General features: G+C 42.1%; 1 protein-coding gene across 2 annotated transcripts in view; it reads left to right on the top strand.

Moving 5' to 3' along the window:
* Positions 1–10,876, top strand: part of LOC122478237 (patr class I histocompatibility antigen, A-2 alpha chain-like) — a 30,134-nt gene extending 19,258 nt beyond the window's left edge. For both annotated transcript variants that reach the window (XM_043571809.1, XM_043571800.1), the window contains exons 8-11: positions 9,363–9,395; positions 9,533–9,580; positions 9,743–9,781; positions 10,524–10,876. The gene's annotated coding sequence lies outside the window, so the exon portion shown is untranslated. The remainder of the gene's footprint in view (positions 1–9,362; positions 9,396–9,532; positions 9,581–9,742; positions 9,782–10,523) is intronic.
* The last annotated feature ends 3,151 nt before the right edge of the window (positions 10,877–14,027 follow it).

Genomic DNA, 14,027 nt, shown 5'->3' with positions numbered 1-14,027 from the left:
AAGCCATGTGGTCTTGGACTATTGTTTGTTGGGTAATTTGTGATTAATGATCAATATCTTTGCTGGTTATGGGTTTGATCAAATTTTCTTCTTGTTTCAGTTGTGGTAGTTTGTATGTTTCTAGGAATATATCCATTTCTTCCAGATTGCCCAATTTGTTGGTGCATAAATTTTCCTCGTATTCTCTTGTGATTGTATTTCTGTGGTGTTGGTTGTGATCTCTCCTCTTTCATTCATGGTTTTGTTTATTTGGGTCCTTTCTCTCTCTCATAAGTCTGACTAGGGGTTTATCACTTTTATTAATTCTTTTAGCCCCTAGAGTGAAAGCTTCAGGACATGTGTTTACCTTACACCCAGTCACTCCTCAGGACACTCTTCAGAAGCTGGTCTGTGTTGCGATCTATTCACCTCCTGAACACTGCTGGTTCAGAGTTTCCTGGGTACCTGAAGGGTGTTACACCAGTATGGAACTCAGTATGGAAAACTGTAATCCTTAAATTTCTGTATGATTTAACTTTCTTCTTTATAAGTCTTGCTTTATAGTAATAAAATTATTTTAATTAAAAAATAATTCTTCCAGAGAACCAGCTCTTAGTTTCATTGATCTGTTCTACTCTTTGTTTGCTTCTATATCACTTATTTTTCTCCTAATCTTTATTATTTCCTCTTTTTCTGCTGGCTCTACACTTTATTTGCTCTTCTTTTTCTAGCTCCTTTAGGTGTAAAGTTAGGTTGTGTTTTGCTTCTTGAGGTAGGCATTATTGCAATATACTTCCCTCTTAGGACCACCTATGCTGCATCCCAAAGGTTTTGGACTGTCATGTTTTCATTTTCACTTGCTTCCATGTATTTTTAAAATTTCTTCTTTAATTTCTTGGTTAACCCATTCATTCTTTAGTAGGATATTCTTTAATCTCTATGTATTTGTGGTCTTTCTAAATTTTTTCTTGTGGTTGACTTCAAGTTTCATAGTGTTGTGGTCTGAAAATGTGCATGGTATGATCTTAATCTTTTGTACTTGTTGAGGGCTGATTTGTGACCCAGTATGTGATCTATTCTGGAGAATGTTCTTTGTGCACTCGAAAAGAATGTGTATTCTGCTGCTTTAGGATGGAATGTTCTGAATATATCTGTTAGGTCCATCCAGTCCAGGGTGTCATTCAAAGCCATTGTTTCCTTGTTGATCTTCTACTTGGGTGATCTGTCCATTGTTGTAAGTGGGATGTTAAAGTCCCTTACTATTATTGTGTTATTATCAATGAGATTTTCAATGTTTAGTATTAATTGATTTATATATTTGGGTGTTCCAAGTTAGGGGGCATAATATTTATAATTATTAGATCTTCTTGATGGATAGACCCTTTAATTATGATATAGTGCCCTTCTTCATCTCTTGTTACAATTTCTGTTTTAAAATCTAGTTTGTCTGATATCAGTACAGCTACTATGGCTTTCTTTTGATGTCTGTTAACATGATAGATGGTTCTCCATCTCCTCAGTTTCAATTTGTAGGTGTCTTTAGGTCTAAAATGAGTCTCTTGTAGGTAGCATATAGATGGATCTTGTATTTTTTATCCATTCTGATACCCTATGTTTTTTGATTGGTACATTTAGTCCACTTATATTCAGAGTAATTATTGATAGATATGAACTTAGCCACTGCCATACGGTGTTTCTGGTGATGTTTTCTGTTCCTTTCTAGCCTTTGTTGCTTTTGGTCTTTCTTTCCCACTCAAAGCATCCTCTTTTCCCTTTAACATGTCTTGCAGAGCTGGTTTAGTGATCACAAACTCCTTTAGATTTTGTTTGTCCGAGAATCTGTTTATCTCTCCTATTCTAAATGACAGCCTTGCTGGATAAAGTATTCTTGGCTGCATGTTTTCCCCATTCAGCACCTTGAATATATCATGGCACTCCCTTCTGGCCTGCCAAGTTTCTGTGAACAGACCTACTGCAAATCTGATTTGTCTTTTCTTGTAGGTTAATGACTTTTTTCTATTGCTGCTTTCAGGATTCTTTTCTTGTCTGTGTATTTTGTGAATTTGACTATGATATGTCTTGGTGTGGGCCAGCTTTTATTCATTTTGATGGGAGTTCTCTGTGCTTCTTGAATTTTGATGTCTGTTTTCTTCCCCAGATTAGGGAACTTTTCAGCTATCATTGCTCAAATAAACCTTCTCCCCCCTTTCATTCTGTTCTTCTTCAGGGACTCCTATGATACCAATATTAATACATCTTAAGGGATCACTGAGTTCCCTAAGTCTACATTCATGATCTAATACTTGTCTTTACCTCTTCTTTTCAGCTTCATTATTTTCCATAATTTTTCTTCTATATCACTGATTTTTTCCTCTGCTTCGTCCATCCTCATTGTAATTGCGTCCAGTCAGTTTTGCATATCAGGTATAGTACTTTTTATTTTGGCCTGAGTAGTTTTTAGTTATTTTTTCTCTTCAGTAAGGGACTGTCTAGTGTTTTCTATGCTTTTTCAAGGCCAGCTAGTATCTTTATGATTGTTGTTTTCAATTCTAGTTCAGGCATCTTATATCAGTTTTCATTAAACCCCTGGCCATTACTTCTCCCTGTTCTTTCTTTTGGGGTGAATCCCTCCATCTTGTCATTTTTTCTAGGTCACTTCTTTTTTGTGTGAATGTTAGGAAAGTCTGTTATATTCCTGCTCTGAGAATAGTGGCTATATTAAGAAGAGGTCTTATACCGTCTTGGGCCTGGTGCTTCAGGAGGTGTTTCAGATTGTGCATTCTGCTGTTGTGTTTTGGCTGTTCCTTCCCTCAAGTCAGTCCTCTGCAGAGTTTCTTCTTGCCTGTGTGTGGGGTGTTTGGACCTTGTCCACTGTGTGGCAAATTTTAACCAGGTATGTTTTGGTCTGCTTGGTAGAAGAAGCTAGATCCTGTTTTCCCTAGAGCTGAAGCTTTGAAGCACTCTATGATCATAGACTTGGTGCATGCCAGGGGTTTGTGCTGGTATTCTGGGGGAGGGGCCTGCTGCACTGATTCTCTGGTGGACATGCCCTTCGTGGAAATGCACCTGCAGGACACAGGGGGATGGGGCTTTGTGTAAGCCTTCACTGGGGGGTACTGTGTTGCTCACTGAAGTCAGTCAGTGCTGATGGGGGGGGGATGGCATCGTTCTGTTCTCTCCTCCAGGGAGCAGGGAGTTCACGCCTGCCAGTCTTCAGAAAGCCCCCACAGAAAAGCACACAATGACCCCTCTTGTGTCCCTGGTTTCCATCAGATCTCTGCCTTCACCCTGTCTGTGTCTAAGCTGTCTGTCTACCAGGCTGCACAGTACTCCCATGTTTCATCTCAGGCATGCAGCCGGGTTTCAAAACTCCAGATTTTAAGGATCCGTACAGCTCAGACTCATACTGAGCCTCTGGGAGGATCTTGCCACACTGTGATCTGTGCTGGTTTGTCCCAGAAAACAGTTGCATGAACGCACAGAGGTTTGGTGTTTATGGTAAAGTGCAGCAAAAAGCTGGTACCAAGGTTTGCTGCCTTCAACCGGTGTCTTTGTTCCTATGCTAGTGAACAGGGCAGCACTTTGGTGGTGCTAGTTCTTTTGTCCTTGGAGATGCCATGCCACTACTCCCAAATACACTCCTAGAAAGGCAACTGTTTCAACCTGAGCGATCCAAGGGATCCTCAGACTACACTGTCTGCTCCTGGGTCTCCACCCTCCTTCCCTTCCAGAGCACTACTGAGCCTGCCAGGCAAGACCCCAGTGATGGTGCAGATTTCTAAAACCTCAGAATTCGAGCTCCACTGCTTATAAAAACTTGCAATAGTGAGCCCCTCTCCTTTGGTTTTGGGGAAGTGTTTTTCTTGTGCAATCCCCTACGCGTGCTTTCTCTCTCTCTCTGTCTGGCTCCTCTCTTCGTGACCAGGACTCTCTCCCCTCTACAACACCTGAAATTCTCCCCCCATCCCATCAACTTTCCATAGCTCCTATCTTCCATGATGTGCTGTTTTTCTGCCTCTGGTTGTGTAGTCTTTAGATTAATTTCTTGGGTGTTCAGAATGATTTGATCTTTATCTAGCTGTGTTCAAGGGATAAGGTAAGCTTAGGGTTGCCCCTACTCCTCTCCCATCTTAACTCCTTCTCTTGCAAATTATATATCTGATAAGGGGTTAATACCCCAAAGATATAATTAACGCATACTGTTTAACATCAAACCTCCCAAACAATATGATTAAAAAATGGGCAGAAGATGGGGCATCTGAGTGGCTCAGTCAGTTAAGCATCCAACTTCAGTTCAGGTCATGATCTCATGGTTCAGGAGTTAGAGCCCCGCATTGAGTTCTGTGCTGACAGCTCAGAGCTTGGAGCCTGCTTCAGATTCTGTGTCTTCTTCTCTCTCTGCCCCTCCCCAACCTGCACTCTCTCTCTCTTTCTCTCTCTCTCTCTCTCTGTCTCTCAAAAAGTAACTAAACATTAAGAAAATTTAAAAAAATGGGCAGAGGATTTGAATAGACATTTTCCCATTGAAGCAGGCAAATAGCCAACACACAAATGAAAAGATGTTCAAAATCACTACTCATCAGGGAAATGCAAATCAAAACCACAATGAGATATCACCTCACACCTGTCAGAATGGCCAACATTAACAACTCAGGCAACAACAGATGTTGGCAAAGATGCAGAGAAAGAGGATCTCTTTTGCATTGCTGGTGGGAATGCAAACTGGTGCAGCCACTCTGGAAAAGAGTATGGAGTTTCCTCAAAAAATCAAAAATAGAACTATCCTACGACTCAGCAATTGCACTACTAGGTATTTATCCAAGGGATACAGGTATGCTGTTTTGAAGGGGCACATGCTATAAACCAAAGTAGTCCTAAGAGGAAAGTATATTGCAACACAGGTCTCACTCAAGAGAAAGAAAAGCCTCAAATACACAACCTAACCTTATACCTAAAGGAGTTAGAAAAGGAACAGAAAGCAAAGCCTAAAGCCAGCAGAAGGGAAATAATAAAGACTAGAGCAGAAATAAACAATATAGAAACAAACAAAACAAAATAAAACAACAACAAAATAACAGAAACAGATCAATGAAACTAAGCTGGTTATTCAAAAAAATTAATAAAATTGACAACCCCCTAGCTAGACTTATCAAAAATAAGAGATATAACCCAAATAAATAAAATTGTGAATGAAAGAGGAGAGATAACAACCAACACCATGGAAATGCAAACAATTATAAGACAATATTATGAACAATTATATGCCAACAAACTGGGAAATATGAAAGAAATGGATAAATTCCTAGAAACATACAACCTGCAAAAAAACTGAAACAAGAAGAAGTAGAAAATTTGAACAGATGCATAATTAGCAAATAAATTGAATCAGTAATCAAAAATTTCCCAACAAACAACAGTCCAGGGCCAGATAGCTTCCCAGGGGAATTTTACCAAACATTTAAAGAAGAGTTAATACCTATTCTTCTCAAACTGTTCCAAAAAATAGAAATGAAAGGAAAACTTCCAAACTCATTCTACAAGCTTAGCATTACCTTAATTCCAAAACCAGACAAAGACCCCACTAAAAAGGAGAATTATAGACCAATATCCCTGATGAAACTGGATGCAAAAATTTTCAACAAAACACTAGCAAATTGAATTCAACAGTACATTAAAAGAATTATTCACAGGGGCGCCTGGGTGGCTCAGTCGGTTGAGCGTCCGACTTCGGCTCAGGTCATGATCTCACGGTTCGTGAGTTCAAGCCCCGCGTCGGGCTCTGTGCTGACTGCTCAGAGCCTGGAGCCTGTTTCAGATTCTGTGTCTCCCTCTCTCTCTGACCCTCCCCCGTTCATGATCTGTCTCTCTCTGTCTCAAAAATAAATAAACATTAAAAAATTAAAAAAAAAAGAATTATTCACAATGACCCAGTGGAACTTATTCCTGGGCTGCAGGGCTGGTTCAATATTTGCAAATCCATCAAGGTGATACACTCATTAATAAAAGCAAAGAACAATATGATCTCAATAGATGCAGAAAAAGCATTTGACAAAATACGCCATCCTTTCTTGATAAAAACCCTCAAGAAAACAGGGATAGGAGGAACATACTTCAACATCATAAAGGCCATATATGAAAGACCCATTTGGAATTCTCTGTCTCTCTCTCTGCCTCTCCCCCACTCACTTTCTCTCTCAAAATAAATAAACAACAACAAAAATATTCTCTCTTTCCCTCTGCCTCCTCCCCAACTCGTGCAAGCACTGTCTCTAAAATTAAAATAAATCTTAAAAATAAAATACAACTAAGGGGCACCTGGGTGGCTCAGTTGGTGAAGCATCTGACTTCAGCTCAGGTCATGATCTTGAGGTTCATGAGTTCTAGCCCTGAGTCAGGCTCTGTGCTGACACCTCAGAACCTGGAGCCTGCTTCGGATTCTGTGTCTCCCTCTCTCTCTGCCCCTCCGCTGCTTGCACCTCTGTCTCTGTCTCTGTCTCTCTGTCTCAAAAATAAATAAAACATTTTTAAAAATCTAATAAAAAATAAAAACACAACTATGAATCCTCTATTTTATTCCCCCTTTGCTTCTTTGTTTTGTTTTTTAAATTTCACATATGAGTGAAATCAATTAACAAAGAGAAAAAGGGAGAGAGAGAGAAACAAAGAAATAGACTGTTAACTATACAGAACAGACTGATGGTTACCAGAGGGGAAGCCGGTGGGGGGATGGGTGAAATAGTTCGTGGGGATTAAGAATTACACTTGTGATGAGCACAGAGTGATGTATAGAATTGTTGAATCACTGTATTGTACACTTGAAACTAATATTACACAGTATATTAACTAAGTAGAATTTAAAACTTAAAAAAATTTTTTTAATATTTATTTATTTTTGAGAGAGAGAGAGAGAGAGACAGAGTGTGAGATGGGGAGAGAAAGAGAAAGACACAGAATCCAAAGCAGGCTCCAGGTGCTGAGCTGTCAGCACTTAGCCAACGTGGGGCTTGAACTCACAAGCTACAAGATAATGACCTGAGCTGAAGTTGGATGCTTAACTGAGTGAGCTACACAGGTGCCCCTAAATTAAAACTTAAAAAAAAAACAACCATAAAAGAGACACAAATTATATATATATATATATATATATATATATATATATATATATATATATAAAGTGCAACAACTTAGGAGCTTTATGAGTCTGATTGCAATATTCTTAGACACATTTCTACACCAAGGGGCTAACTAAAATCACCACAACCAGAGCGAGGCCAGTGAACGAAGCTGAGTGGATCGCAGGTCACGAGTCTCCCTATCTCCCATGGGCAGGACAGCGTCTTCTCTAGACTCTGGTTTGGAGCTTCCTCTGGAGGCCTCAGAATCCAACCCTGACCCTCCACCCAGGGAGACCCCGCAGGGATTCCTCCACTGTTGAATTGGAAACTGGTTGTGACCAATCACCACCCCCCATCATTGAGGCAGGCAGGCAGGGGGGGTGCTTCAAGGGAGTGGGACTATGTGCAGGGCTGACTTTGGGGGCATGGTCTGGGTCTCACCTTCCAGGTGACCTATGGTTGCCCGGTGGGTTCGTGGGTTCTTATGGACCCCTGCTCAGTAGACATTGGCAGTTTGCCTACAACTGTGCCTGAATGAGGACCTGTGTTCCTGAACCGTGGCGGACACACACAGGTCACCTGCCACAAGTGGCAGGCGGCCAGTGTGGCGGAGCATCAGAGGAACTACCTGGAGGTCAAGTGCATGCGTGGTATAGGCTCCGTACGTACCTGGAGAAAGGGAAGGAGAGGTTGCAGCGCGCAGTTGGGAGGGTCACCTCAGCACTTCTGCGATCTCTCCAGAGACTAGGGCTGTGCTCCCTGGAAGAGGGGAGGAAAATGGAATAGATGCCCGAATACCATAGGTCAGGAGTCGAGGGATTAAGCCTTGGCTGTTCAGATCCTCTGCCAGAAGAGTGACTAACTAGCCTAGAGGTCCAGCTCTTCTCTCAGAAACAATGAAGGGATCCAGTCCCCCAGGGATGGAGGAAGAAACCATCCATCCCTGCAATAACCAACTAGCAATACCCTCTGGTTCTCTGTTAGCAGCTTTAAGAATTGTGGGGGACTTTCTCTCTCAGGCCTTGTTCTCTGCCCCATGTACTATGTGTTTGAACTTTTCTGAGTCACTCTGCTTCCACCCAGGTCAGAAGCAGAAATCCTTTTCTTCCCTCAGAGAGCTATAGCCTCCTAGTCTGTCCTGTCTTGTCTTCATCCTAGAACTTTTCAAGGAATAAGAAATGATCTCAGGTCCCTGTGTCCAGGCTGGCATCTGGGTTTTGTGCTCCCTTCCCCCACTTCAGTTGCCACATCCATTCTCAGGATAGTCACATGAATGCTGCTGGTGTGACCTATGACCAAAGCAATTTTTTTTTAATTTTCTGAGCCTTTTTCTCAGATTCCCCAAAGACACACATGACCTACCACCCCCTCTGACATGAGGTGACCCTGAGGTTCTGGGCCTTGGGCTACCCTGCAGAGATTACTCTGACCTGGCAGCATGACAGGGAGGACCACACCTGGACACGGCACTTGTGGACACCAGACTTTTGGGGGATGGGACCTTCCAGAAGGGGGCAGCTATGGTGGTGCCTTCTGGAGAGGAGCAGAGATACATGTGCCACAGGCAGCATGGTGGAACTGCCTAAGCCCCTCATGCTGAGACAGGATAAGGGGGGAGACCTGGACATAGACCCTCTTCTCAGAGGAATCAGGAGCTCTTGTGGAGAACTCCAGCAGGGTGGGGGCTGATTCCTGGGGTCAGGGCCCTCACCTTCCTTCCCCTCCCCAAAGTCACTTCTCAGCCCTCCATCCCCATCATGGGCATCATTGCTGGTCTGGTTCTCCTTGGAGCTGTGGTCTGGCATTGAGATCTGGAGGAAGAAGAGCCCAGGTAGGGAAGAGGTGGGAGGATCTGAGTTTTCTGACTCCACTGAAGGGTTTCAAGTCCAGGTGGCATATTGTCCTGCTTTGTTAATAAGAAGTACCATCCACATGCATGTGCTTGCTCCTTCTGGAGCTGACTGATGACACTCACACTTTTAGTAAATCACATGTGAAAGTGAAGGGCAAATTTTCACCCTAATGAATCTGATGATGGGGACCTGATTCCCAACAGTCATAGGACAGAAGGGAATTCCCCTGCTGAGGACAGACTCCAGAAGTGCAGTTGGTCTGGTCCACATACATGTACTTTTCTTATGTTTTCTGATCCTGCCTTGGGTATGGTTAAGAGTTCTGGAAACTTTCCTGGGATCCAGGACTAGGGAGATTCCTTTAGGACATCATAGCTTTCTCCCTGGCCTCTGTCATGATGTCTTCTTCCCACAGGAGGAAAAGGACTGAGCTACTCTCATGCTGCATGTAAGTATGAAGGGGGTGATCCCAGAAACCCTGGGATAGTGTAGACAGGACCCCATGGGGAGCTCACCCCCCACCATAGCTCCTCCTTTAGTCTCATTTCCCATGGCTCTGATCATGTCCTGTTTGTTCTACCCCAGGTGATGACGGTGCCCAGGGCTCTGATGTGTCTCTCACAACTCCTAAAGGTAAGGCCCTGGGAGACCTGAAGTGTGGGGTTGAGCAGAGGGGGCACGACTGGGTTATGGGGATTCTTTGAGTGGGACATTTTGAGCATATGGTGGGCTGCTCATAATGTCACCACTTAAAGCGACTGACTTGAATTTGTTCATGATTATTTTCTTTCACAGTGTGAGCCAGCCACCTTGTGGGGGACTAAGTAATACAAGGTTAGTTCTCAATCCCACTCCCCATTGTGACTTCAGGAATCTCTGACTGCACTTTCTTTCTGCAAAGTGTGTCTGAATGTGACTTAGCATAATGAGAGGAGGTGGAGAGACTGGCCCAACACACTGCCCACCACGACACCTCCCCACATTGACCTTTGCCCCTTTCTAATCTACTTTCTTGTTCTAGCAGAGGCAGGACTAGATGTCTCTATCTCTGTCTTAACTTCACATTGCACTGAGTTGCAACATTTTTTATATTGAAAATAGGAATCTGAATATAAATTTGGTTTTTTTTTCCCACATTCTTATCATGGGGGGGTTGCTTGATGGGTTATTTAAAAGAGATGATTCCTTACATTTGAGAAAAGAAATAAATGGAAGCACTGAGAACCTTCCAGAATACACATGTTTGCTGTGCTTCGTCTGTTGCATGTGGTTACAGGAGAGGCTGTGAGGCACCAGCATGGATGGGACTGTGACCAGTTGGTGCTCAGTGCATTTTGGGCTTTGACATGGTCACTCCTAAGCAGAGTCATTTTCTCTGCTCCTTTGTCCTTGTCTCTTCAGTGGAACTTTGTCCCACCAGGATCTGTGATGACAGGGACTGGGACATCACCCAGGCCTGTGCTGTGTCCAGGACAGAGATAGTTTATGTGGCCAGGTCAGCCTAAGGTCAGGCTTGGGTTAGGCCCTCAGCCCCCATCTTTGAATTTTTGATTTTTTTTCCTTTGTTTCCTTAAAGGATTGTGCCCATTCCTGCTCTTATTTTGAGCAATGGGGAACACTTATAGACTGTGTGGTTATGAGAGATCCAAACACCAAGAGCTCCTGAGGCTTTGGGTTTGTCACATATGCCACTGTGGAGAAGGTGGATGCAGCCATGAATGCAAGACCACACAAGTTGGATGTAAGAGTTGTAGAACCAAAGAGGGCTGTCTCCAGAGAAGATTCTCAAAGACCTGGTGCTCACTTAACTGTGAAAAAGACTTTTGTCAGTGGCATTAAAGAAGATACTGAAGGACATCATGTAAGAGATTATTTTGAACAGTATGGGAAAATTGAAGTGATTGAAATCATGACTGACCGAGGCAGTGGCAAAAAGAGAGACTTTGCTTTTGTAACGTTTGATGACCATGACTCAGTAGACAAGACTGTCTACAACACCATACTGCGAATGGTCACAACTGTGAAGTAAGGAAAGCTCTATCTTTTTTTTTTTTAATTTTTTTTTTCAACGTTTATTTATTTTGGGGACAGAGAGAGACAGATCATGAACGGGGGAGGGGCAGAGAGAGAGGGAGACACAGAATCGGAAACAGGCTCCAGGCTCTGAGCCATCAGCCCAGAGCCCGACGCGGGGCTCGAACTCACAGACCGTGAGATCGTGACCTGGCTGAAGTCGGACGCTTAACCGACTGCGCCACCCAGGCGCCCCAGGAAAGCTCTATCTAAGCAAGAGATGGCTGGTACTTCATCCAGCAAGGAGATCGAAGTGGTTCTGGAAACTTTGGTGGTGGTCATGGAGGTGGTTTTGGTGGGAATGACAACCTGATAGTCTGTTATAGGATCCAGCTCTTGTCTACACCAGTTTATACTTACAAATAAGTGGAGTGGCATTGTAGGCCAGTGAAGTGACTACTCAAAATGTCTTTTCCCTGTGTTTGTTCTTACTAGATTTTAAAGATCCAGTCTGTGCACTGACATTTTATATTAATTTTTTATACTTCCTCATACTTGGATATATTTCTAAGGAAAGGATCCCTAACATTTATCCAGTTTTTTTTGTTGTTGTTTATTTATTTTTGAAAGAGAGAGAGAGAGAGAGAGCGTGCACAAACGGGGGAGGGGCAGAGATAGAAGTGGGACAGGGTATCTGAAGTGGGCTCTGCAACTGACAGCAGTGAGCCCGAGGAGGGGCTCAAACTCATGAGCCATGATACCATGACTTGAGCCGAAGTGGTACACTCAACCAACTGAGCCACCCGGGTGCCCCTAACATTTATCAGTTTTTATGTAACACCTCCAAAAAGCTTTTTTTTTTTTTTTAAATCTAGTTTCTTAGTTTAAAGATAGTTCTATTCAAATGTGGTCTACAAATAGCTGATCAGCAAATTGTTTAGTAGACTCAAGGGAATAATATAAATCCTTATATTTTGCTTATAAGGAAACCTTTGTAGAGCTTTCCAGTTTACTCTCACTCTCCAGTTCTCATGGTGGGCTGGTAACAAAACATTGTAGACTGGTATAGACTAGCGTTGGCTCACAGACTACAAATAGCTTTAGTTTAGATGGACTTGCTTCCTAGCACCTGTCCTGGTCAGGTAAATACTAGTTATTATCATTATTTAAAAATTTTTTTTAACGTTTATTTATTATTGAGAGACAGAGAGGCACAGAGCATGAGCAGGGGAGGGGCCGAGGGATGGAGAGACACAGAATCTGAAGCAGGCTCCGTGCTCTGAGTCGTCAGCACAGAGCCTGATGTGGGGCTCAAATTCACAAACTGCGAGATCATGACCTGAGCCAAAGTCGGACACTTAACTGACTGAGCCACCCAGGCGCCCCAAATACTAGTTATTATTAAGAAGTTAATGAGGTTCCATTTTCAGTAATGTGGTCTTTTTTAATTGCAGTATAGTTGACACACACTGTAACATTAGTTTCATGTGTACAACATAGTGATTTGACAACTCTACGTGATGCTATGCTCACCACAATGTATAGCTACCATCTGTTATCATACAATGCTATAACCATACCACTGACTATATTCTCTACGCTGTAGCTTTCACCCCTGTGACTTAAATAAAAGCCTGTACCTCACAGTTCCCCTTCACCCATTTTGCCCTTCCCCCACTTACCTCCCCCTGACAACCATCAATTTGTTCTCTATGAGTCTGTTTCTACTTTTGTTTGTGTTTCTTCATTTGTTCTGTTTTTTAGATTTCACAGGTAAGTGAAATCATATGGTATTTTTCTTTTTCTGCCTGACTTATTTCACTTAACATAAGTCCATCCATGTTGCCAAAATGGCAAGATTTCACAATTTTATGGCTAAGTAATATTCCACTGCATATATACTCCACATCTTCCTTATTCATTCATCCATTGATGGACACTTAGGCTGTTTCCATATCTTAGCTATTGTAAATAATGCTACAATAAATATAGGAGTGCATGTATCCCTTTGAATTAGCGTTTTTGCTTTTTCAGGTAAATACCCAGTAGTGGAATTATTGGATCATATGATATTCCTATTTTTAATTTTTCCACAATGGTTGTACCAGCTTACATTCCCACCAACAGTGTACAAGGGTTCCTTTTTCCCCACATCCTCACCAACACTTGTTATTTCCTGTCTTTTTTATTTGAGCCATTCTGACAGGTATGATATCTCACTGTGTTTTTGTTTCTTTTTTTTTTTATTTATTTTTTTAATTTACATGCAAGTGAGTTAGCATATAGTGCAACAATGTTTTCAAGAGTATATTCCTTAATGCCCCTTACCCATTTAGCCCATCCCCCCCCCCACAATCCTTCCAGTAACCCTCTATTTGTTCTTTTATGTTTTGTCTCCCTCTTTGTTTTTATATTTTTGCTTCCCTTCCCTTATGTTCATCTATTCTGTGTCTTAAAATTCTCATATGAGTGAAATCATATGATATTTGTCTTTCCCTGACTGACTAATTTTGCTTAGCATAATACCCTCTAGTTCCATCCACCCAGTTGCAAATGGCAATATTTCATTCTTTTTGATTGCCAAGTAATACTCCATTGTATATATATACCATGTCTTCTTTATCCCTTCATCCACTGATGGACATTTAGGCTCTTTCCATACTTTGGCTATTGTTGATAGTGCTGTTATAAACCCATTTTTTCCTTGTTGATCTTCTGTTTAGGTTATCTGTCCATTGCTACAAGTGGGGTGTGAAAGTCCCCTACTATTATTATATTACTATTAGTGGGCTTCTTTAAGATTTTTATTAATTGAGGGTGCCTGGGTGGCTCAGTCAGTTGAGTGTCTGACTCTTGATTTCGGCTCAGGTTATGATCTCATGGTTTGTGAGATCAAACCCTGCATTGGGTTCCATCCTGATGGCGTGGAGCCTGCTTGGGATTCTATCTCTCTCCTCTCTCTCTGCTTCTTCCCCCTCGCTTGTGCTTTCTCTCTCTCTTTATCTTAAAATAAAATAAACATTTAAATTTGTTATTAATTGATTTATATATTTGGCTGTTTTCACAT

This window comes from Prionailurus bengalensis, assembly GCF_016509475.1.
Source record: "Prionailurus bengalensis isolate Pbe53 chromosome B2 unlocalized genomic scaffold, Fcat_Pben_1.1_paternal_pri B2_random_Un_scaffold_46, whole genome shotgun sequence".
Classification (NCBI taxonomy): Eukaryota; Metazoa; Chordata; class Mammalia; order Carnivora; family Felidae; genus Prionailurus; species Prionailurus bengalensis.
The sequence above is the reverse complement of the archived record's forward strand: the minus strand, read 5'-3'. Positions and strand labels throughout refer to the sequence as shown.